The sequence below is a fragment of the Filicampus tigris genome, chromosome 4 (assembly GCF_054856515.1).
Source record: "Filicampus tigris isolate MCC_2025a chromosome 4, RoL_Ftig_1.0, whole genome shotgun sequence".
Taxonomy (NCBI): Eukaryota; Metazoa; Chordata; class Actinopteri; order Syngnathiformes; family Syngnathidae; genus Filicampus; species Filicampus tigris.
Window position 1 is genome coordinate 28,359,261 of NC_141220.1, and position 8,336 is coordinate 28,367,596.

The following is an 8,336-nucleotide window of genomic DNA, read 5'->3' on the forward strand; positions in this document are numbered from 1 at the left end:
TCAAACTAGGGTTAGGGTTTCAAAGTAGGGTTTCAAACTAGGGTTAGGGTTTCAAAGTAGGGTGTCAAACTAGGGTTAGGGTTTCAAAGTAGGGTTTCAAACTAGGGTTAGGGTTTCAAACTAGTGTTAGGTTTTTTAACTAGGGTTTCAAACTAGGGGTAGGGTTTCAAACTAGGGTTAGGGTTTCAAAGTAGGGTTAGGGTTTCAAACTAGGGATAGGTTTTCCAACTAGGGTTTCAAACTAGGGTTAGGGTTTCAAACTAGGGTTAGGGTTTCAAACTAGGGATAGGTTTTCCAACTAGGGTTTCAAACTAGGGTTAGGTTTTCCAACTAGGGTTTCAAATTAGGGGTAGGGTTTCAAACTAGGGTTAGGGTTTCAAAGTAGGGTTAGGGTTTCCAACTAGGGTTAGGGTTTCAAAGTAGGGTTTCAAACTAGGGTTAGGGTTTCAAACTAGGGTTAGGTTTTCCAACTAGGGTTAGGGTTTCAAACTAGGGTTTCAAACTAGGGTTAGGGTTTCAAAGTAGGGTGTCAAACTAGGGTTAGGGTTTCAAAGTAGGGTTTCAAACTAGGGTTAGGGTTTCAAAGTAGGGTTTCAAACTAGGGTTAGGGTTTCAAAGTAGAGTTTCAAACTAGGGTTAGGTTTTCCAACTAGGGTTAGGGTTTCAAACTAGGGTTAGGGTTTCAAAGTAGGGTTTCAAACTAGGGTTAGGGTTTCAAAGTAGGGTTTCAAAGTAGGGTTAGGGTTTCCATTTAGGGTTTCAAACTAGGGTGAGGGTTTCAAACTAGGGTCAGGTTTTCCAACTAGGGTTTCAAACTAGGGTTAGGGTTTCAAACTAGGGTTAGGGTTTCCAAATAGGGTTAGGGTTTCAAAGTAGGGTTTCGAACTAGGGTTAGGGTTTCCAACTAGGGTTAGGGTTTCAAAGTAGGGTTTCAAACTAGGGTTAGGTTTTCCAACTAGGGTTTCAAACTAGGGTTAGGGTTTCAAAGTAGGGTTAGGTTTTCCAACTAGGGTTTCAAACTAGGGTTAGGGTTTCAGAGTAGGGTTTCAAAGTAGGGTTTCAAACTAGGGTTAGGGTTTCAAAGTAGGGTTTCAAACTAGGGTTAGGGTTTCAAAGTAGGGTTTCAAACTAGTGTTAGGTTTTTTAACTAGGGTTTCAAACTAGGGGTAGGGTTTCAAACTAGGGTTAGGGTTTCAAACTAGGGTTAGGGTTTCAAAGTAGTGTTTCAAACTAGGGTTAGGGTTTCCAACTAGGGTTAGGGTTTCAAAGTAGGGTTTCAAACTAGGGTTATATTTTCCAACTAGGGTTTCAAACTAGGGTTAGGGTTCCAAACTAGGGTTAGGTTTTCCAACTAGGGTTTCAAACTAGGGTTAGGGTTTCAAAGTAGTGTTTCAAACTAGGGTTAGGGTTTCCAACTAGGGTTAGGGTTTCAAAGTAGGGTTTCAAACTAGGGTTATATTTTCCAACTAGGGTTTCAAACTAGGGTTAGGGTTCCAAACTAGGGTTAGGTTTTCCAACTAGGGTTTCAAACTAGGGTTAGGGTTTCAAACTAGGGTTTCAAACTAGGGTCAGGGTTTCCATTTAGGGTTTCAAACTAGGGTTAGGGTTTCAAACTAGCGTTTCAAACTAGGGTTAGGGTTTCCAACTGGGGTTTCAAACTAGGGTTAGGGTTTCCATTTAGGGTTTCAAACTAGGGTGAGGGTTTCAAACTAGGGTTAGGTTTTCCAACTAGGGTTTCAAACTAGGGTTAGGGTTTGAAAGTAGGGTTTCAAACAAGGGTTAGGGTTTCAAAGTAGGGTTTCAAACTAGGGTTAGGGTTTGAAAGTAGGGTTTCAAACTAGGGTTAGGGTTTCAAACTAGGGTTTCAAACTAGGGTTAGGTTTTCCAACTAGGGTTTCAAATTAGGGGTAGGGTTTCAAACTAGGGTTAGGGTTTCAAACTAGGGTTAGGGTTTCAAAGTAGGGTTTTAAACTAGGGTTAGGTTTTCAAAGTAGGGTTTCAAAGTAGGGTTTCAAAGTAGGGTTAGGGTTTCCATTTAGGGTTTCAAACTAGGGTGAGGGTTTCAAACTAGGGTTAGGTTTTCCAACTAGGGTTTCAAACTAGGGTTAGGGTTTGAAAGTAGGGTTTCAAACTAGGGTTAGGTTTTCCAACTAGGGTTTCAAACTAGGGTTAGGGTTTGAAAGTAGGGTTTCAAACTAGGGTTAGGGTTTCAAAGTAGGGTTTCAAACTAGGGTTAGGATTTCCAACTAGGGTTTCAAATTAGGGGTAGGGTTTCAAACTAGGGTTAGGGTTTCAAAGTAGGGTTAGGGTTTCAAAGTAGGGTTTCAAACTAGGGTTAGGGTTTCAAAGTAGGGTTTCAAAGTAGGGTTAGGGTTTCCATTTAGGGTTTCAAACTAGGGTGAGGGTTTCAAACTAGGGTTAGGTTTTCCAACTAGGGTTTCAAACTAGGGTTAGGGTTTGAAAGTAGGGTTTCAAACTAGGGTTAGGTTTTCCAACTAGGGTTTCAAACTAGGGTTAGGGTTTGAAAGTAGGGTTTCAAACTAGGGTTAGGGTTTCAAAGTAGGGTTTCAAACTAGGGTTAGGATTTCCAACTAGGGTTTCAAATTAGGGGTAGGGTTTCAAACTAGGGTTAGGGTTTCAAAGTAGGGTTAGGGTTTCAAAGTAGGGTTTCAAACTAGGGTTAGGGTTTCAAAGTAGGGTTTCAAAGTAGGGTTAGGGTTTCCATTTAGGGTTTCAAACTAGGGTGAGGGTTTCAAACTAGGGTTAGGTTTTCCAACTAGGGTTTCAAACTAGGGTTAGGGTTTGAAAGTAGGGTTTCAAACTAGGGTTAGGTTTTCCAACTAGGGTTTCAAACTAGGGTTAGGGTTTGAAAGTAGGGTTTCAAACTAGGGTTAGGGTTTCAAAGTAGGGTTTCAAACTAGGGTTAGGTTTTCCAACTAGGGTTTCAAACTAGGGTTAGGGTTTGAAAGTAGGGTTTCAAACTAGGGTTAGGTTTTCCAACTAGGGTTTCAAATTAGGGTTAGGGTTTCAAAGTAGGGTTCCAAAGTAGGGTTAGGGTTTCCATTTAGGGTTTCAAACTAGGGTTAGGGTTTCAAAGTAGGGTTTCAAACTAGGGTTAGGTTTTCCAACTAGGGTTTCAAACTAGGGTTAGGGTTTGAAAGTAGGGTTTCAAACTAGGGTTAGGGTTTCAAAGTAGAGTTTCAAACTAGGGTTAGGTTTTCCAACTAGGGTTTTAAACTAGGGTTAGGGTTTGAAAGTAGGGTTTCAAACTAGGGTTAGGGTTTCAAAGTAGGGTTTCAAACTAGGGTTAGGATTTCCAACTAGGGTTTCAAATTAGGGGTAGGGTTTCAAACTAGGGTTAGGGTTTCAAAGTAGGGTTAGGGTTTCAAAGTAGGGTTTCAAACTAGGGTTAGGGTTTGAAAGTAGGGTTTCAAACTCGGGTTAGGGTTTCAAAGTAGAGTTTCAGACTAGGGTTAGGTTTTCCAACTAGGGTTTTAAACTAGGGTTAGGGTTTGAAAGTAGGGTTTCAAACTAGGGTTAGGGTTTCAAAGTAGGGTTTCAAACTAGGGTTAGGATTTCCAACTAGGGTTTCAAATTAGGGGTAGGGTTTCAAACTAGGGTTAGGGTTTCAAAGTAGGGTTAGGGTTTCAAAGTAGGGTTTCAAACTAGGGTTAGGGTTTCAAAGTAGGGTTTCAAAGTAGGGTTAGGGTTTCCATTTAGGGTTTCAAACTAGGGTGAGGGTTTCAAACTAGGGTTAGGTTTTCCAACTAGGGTTTCAAACTAGGGTTAGGGTTTGAAAGTAGGGTTTCAAACTAGGGTTAGGTTTTCCAACTAGGGTTTCAAACTAGGGTTAGGGTTTGAAAGTAGGGTTTCAAACTAGGGTTAGGGTTTCAAAGTAGGGTTTCAAACTAGGGTTAGGTTTTCCAACTAGGGTTTCAAACTAGGGTTAGGGTTTGAAAGTAGGGTTTCAAACTAGGGTTAGGGTTTCAAAGTAGAGTTTCAAACTAGGGTTAGGTTTTCCAACTAGGGTTTTAAACTAGGGTTAGGGTTTGAAAGTAGGGTTTCAAACTAGGGTTAGGGTTTCAAAGTAGGGTTTCAAACTAGGGTTAGGATTTCCAACTAGGGTTTCAAATTAGGGGTAGGGTTTCAAACTAGGGTTAGGGTTTCAAAGTAGGGTTAGGGTTTCAAAGTAGGGTTTCAAACTAGGGTTAGGGTTTGAAAGTAGGGTTTCAAACTCGGGTTAGGGTTTCAAAGTAGAGTTTCAGACTAGGGTTAGGTTTTCCAACTAGGGTTTTAAACTAGGGTTAGGGTTTGAAAGTAGGGTTTCAAACTAGGGTTAGGGTTTCAAAGTAGGGTTTCAAACTAGGGTTAGGATTTCCAACTAGGGTTTCAAATTAGGGGTAGGGTTTCAAACTAGGGTTAGGGTTTCAAAGTAGGGTTAGGGTTTCAAAGTAGGGTTTCAAACTAGGGTTAGGGTTTCAAAGTAGGGTTTCAAAGTAGGGTTAGGGTTTCCATTTAGGGTTTCAAACTAGGGTGAGGGTTTCAAACTAGGGTTAGGTTTTCCAACTAGGGTTTCAAACTAGGGTTAGGGTTTGAAAGTAGGGTTTCAAACTAGGGTTAGGTTTTCCAACTAGGGTTTCAAACTAGGGTTAGGGTTTGAAAGTAGGGTTTCAAACTAGGGTTAGGGTTTCAAAGTAGGGTTTCAAACTAGGGTTAGGTTTTCCAACTAGGGTTTCAAACTAGGGTTAGGTTTTCCAACTAGGGTTTTAAACTAGGGTTAGGGTTTGAAAGTAGGGTTTCAAACTAGGGTTAGGGTTTCAAAGTAGGGTTTCAAACTAGGGTTAGGATTTCCAACTAGGGTTTCAAATTAGGGGTAGGGTTTCAAACTAGGGTTAGGGTTTCAAAGTAGGGTTAGGGTTTCAAAGTAGGGTTTCAAACTAGGGTTAGGGTTTGAAAGTAGGGTTTCAAACTCGGGTTAGGGTTTCAAAGTAGAGTTTCAAACTAGGGTTAGGTTTTCCAACTAGGGTTTTAAACTAGGGTTAGGGTTTGAAAGTAGGGTTTCAAACTAGGGTTAGGGTTTCAAAGTAGGGTTTCAAACTAGGGTTAGGATTTCCAACTAGGGTTTCAAATTAGGGGTAGGGTTTCAAACTAGGGTTAGGGTTTCAAAGTAGGGTTAGGGTTTCAAAGTAGGGTTTCAAACTAGGGTTAGGGTTTGAAAGTAGGGTTTCAAACTCGGGTTAGGGTTTCAAAGTAGAGTTTCAAACTAGGGTTAGGTTTTCCAACTAGGGTTTTAAACTAGGGTTAGGGTTTGAAAGTAGGGTTTCAAACTAGGGTTAGGGTTTCAAAGTAGGGTTTCAAACTAGGGTTAGGATTTCCAACTAGGGTTTCAAATTAGGGGTAGGGTTTCAAACTAGGGTTAGGGTTTCAAAGTAGGGTTAGGGTTTCAAAGTAGGGTTTCAAACTAGGGTTAGGGTTTCAAAGTAGGGTTTCAAAGTAGGGTTAGGGTTTCCATTTAGGGTTTCAAACTAGGGTGAGGGTTTCAAACTAGGGTTAGGTTTTCCAACTAGGGTTTCAAACTAGGGTTAGGGTTTGAAAGTAGGGTTTCAAACTAGGGTTAGGTTTTCCAACTAGGGTTTCAAACTAGGGTTAGGGTTTGAAAGTAGGGTTTCAAACTAGGGTTAGGGTTTCAAAGTAGGGTTTCAAACTAGGGTTAGGTTTTCCAACTAGGGTTTCAAACTAGGGTTAGGGTTTGAAAGTAGGGTTTCAGACTAGGGTTAGGTTTTCCAACTAGGGTTTCAAATTAGGGTTAGGGTTTCAAAGTAGGGTTCCAAAGTAGGGTTAGGGTTTCCATTTAGGGTTTCAAACTAGGGTTAGGGTTTCAAAGTAGGGTTTCAAACTAGGGTTAGGGTTTACATTTAGGGTTTCAAACTAGGGTTAGGGTTTGAAAGTAGGGTTTCAAACTAGGGTTAGGGTTTCAAAGTAGAGTTTCAAACTAGGGTTAGGTTTTCCAACTAGGGTTTTAAACTAGGGTTAGGGTTTGAAAGTAGGGTTTCAAACTAGGGTTAGGGTTTCAAAGTAGGGTTTCAAACTAGGGTTAGGATTTCCAACTAGGGTTTCAAATTAGGGGTAGGGTTTCAAACTAGGGTTAGGGTTTCAAAGTAGGGTTAGGGTTTCAAAGTAGGGTTTCAAACTAGGGTTAGGGTTTGAAAGTAGGGTTTCAAACTCGGGTTAGGGTTTCAAAGTAGAGTTTCAGACTAGGGTTAGGTTTTCCAACTAGGGTTTTAAACTAGGGTTAGGGTTTGAAAGTAGGGTTTCAAACTAGGGTTAGGGTTTCAAAGTAGGGTTTCAAACTAGGGTTAGGATTTCCAACTAGGGTTTCAAATTAGGGGTAGGGTTTCAAACTAGGGTTAGGGTTTCAAAGTAGGGTTAGGGTTTCAAAGTAGGGTTTCAAACTAGGGTTAGGGTTTCAAAGTAGGGTTTCAAAGTAGGGTTAGGGTTTCCATTTAGGGTTTCAAACTAGGGTGAGGGTTTCAAACTAGGGTTAGGTTTTCCAACTAGGGTTTCAAACTAGGGTTAGGGTTTGAAAGTAGGGTTTCAAACTAGGGTTAGGTTTTCCAACTAGGGTTTCAAACTAGGGTTAGGGTTTGAAAGTAGGGTTTCAAACTAGGGTTAGGGTTTCAAAGTAGGGTTTCAAACTAGGGTTAGGTTTTCCAACTAGGGTTTCAAACTAGGGTTAGGTTTTCCAACTAGGGTTTTAAACTAGGGTTAGGGTTTGAAAGTAGGGTTTCAAACTAGGGTTAGGGTTTCAAAGTAGGGTTTCAAACTAGGGTTAGGATTTCCAACTAGGGTTTCAAATTAGGGGTAGGGTTTCAAACTAGGGTTAGGGTTTCAAAGTAGGGTTAGGGTTTCAAAGTAGGGTTTCAAACTAGGGTTAGGGTTTGAAAGTAGGGTTTCAAACTAGGGTTAGGGTTTCAAAGTAGAGTTTCAAACTAGGGTTAGGTTTTCCAACTAGGGTTTTAAACTAGGGTTAGGGTTTGAAAGTAGGGTTTCAAACTAGGGTTAGGGTTTCAAAGTAGGGTTTCAAACTAGGGTTAGGATTTCCAACTAGGGTTTCAAATTAGGGGTAGGGTTTCAAACTAGGGTTAGGGTTTCAAAGTAGGGTTAGGGTTTCAAAGTAGGGTTTCAAACTAGGGTTAGGGTTTCAAAGTAGGGTTTCAAACTAGGGTTAGGGTTTCAAAGTAGAGTTTCAAACTAGGGTTAGGTTTTCCAACTAGGGTTTTAAACTAGGGTTAGGGTTTGAAAGTAGGGTTTCAAACTAGGGTTAGGGTTTCAAAGTAGGGTTTCAAACTAGGGTTAGGATTTCCAACTAGGGTTTCAGATTAGGGGTAGGGTTTCAAACTAGGGTTAGGGTTTCAAAGTAGGGTTAGGGTTTCAAAGTAGGGTTTCAAACTAGGGTTAGGGTTTCAAAGTAGGGTTTCAAAGTAGGGTTAGGGTTTCCATTTAGGGTTTCAAACTAGGGTGAGGGTTTCAAACTAGGGTTAGGTTTTCCAACTAGGGTTTCAAACTAGGGTTAGGGTTTGAAAGTAGGGTTTCAAACTAGGGTTAGGTTTTCCAACTAGGGTTTCAAACTAGGGTTAGGGTTTGAAAGTAGGGTTTCAAACTAGGGTTAGGGTTTCAAAGTAGGGTTTCAAACTAGGGTTAGGTTTTCCAACTAGGGTTTCAAACTAGGGTTAGGGTTTGAAAGTAGGGTTTCAGACTAGGGTTAGGTTTTCCAACTAGGGTTTCAAATTAGGGTTAGGGTTTCAAAGTAGGGTTCCAAAGTAGGGTTAGGGTTTCCATTTAGGGTTTCAAACTAGGGTTAGGGTTTCAAAGTAGGGTTTCAAACTAGGGTTAGGGTTTACATTTAGGGTTTCAAACTAGGGTTAGGGTTTCCAACTGGGCTTTTAAACAAGGTTTAAGGTTTCCATTTAGGGTTTCAAACTAGGGTTAGGGTTTCAAAGTAGGGTTGCAAACTAGGTTTAGGCTTTCCAACTGGTGTTTCAAACTAGGGTTAGGGTTTCAAAATAGGGTTGCAAACTAGGTTTAGGGTTTCCAACTGGGGTTTCAAACTAGGGCTAAGGTTTCCATTTAGGGTTTCAAACTAGGTTAGGGTTTGAAAGTGGGTTTAATATTAGGCTTGGGATTTCAAAGTAGGGTTTCACAGTAGGGTTAGGGATTTCAAAGGTTTTTTAAACTAGGGTTTCAAAGTAGGGTTTTAAAGTAATTTAGGCTTTCAAAGATATCCGAATATGGTTTGAAAGTGCTTTTGGTTTCAAAGTAGGGTTTTAAACTCAGGA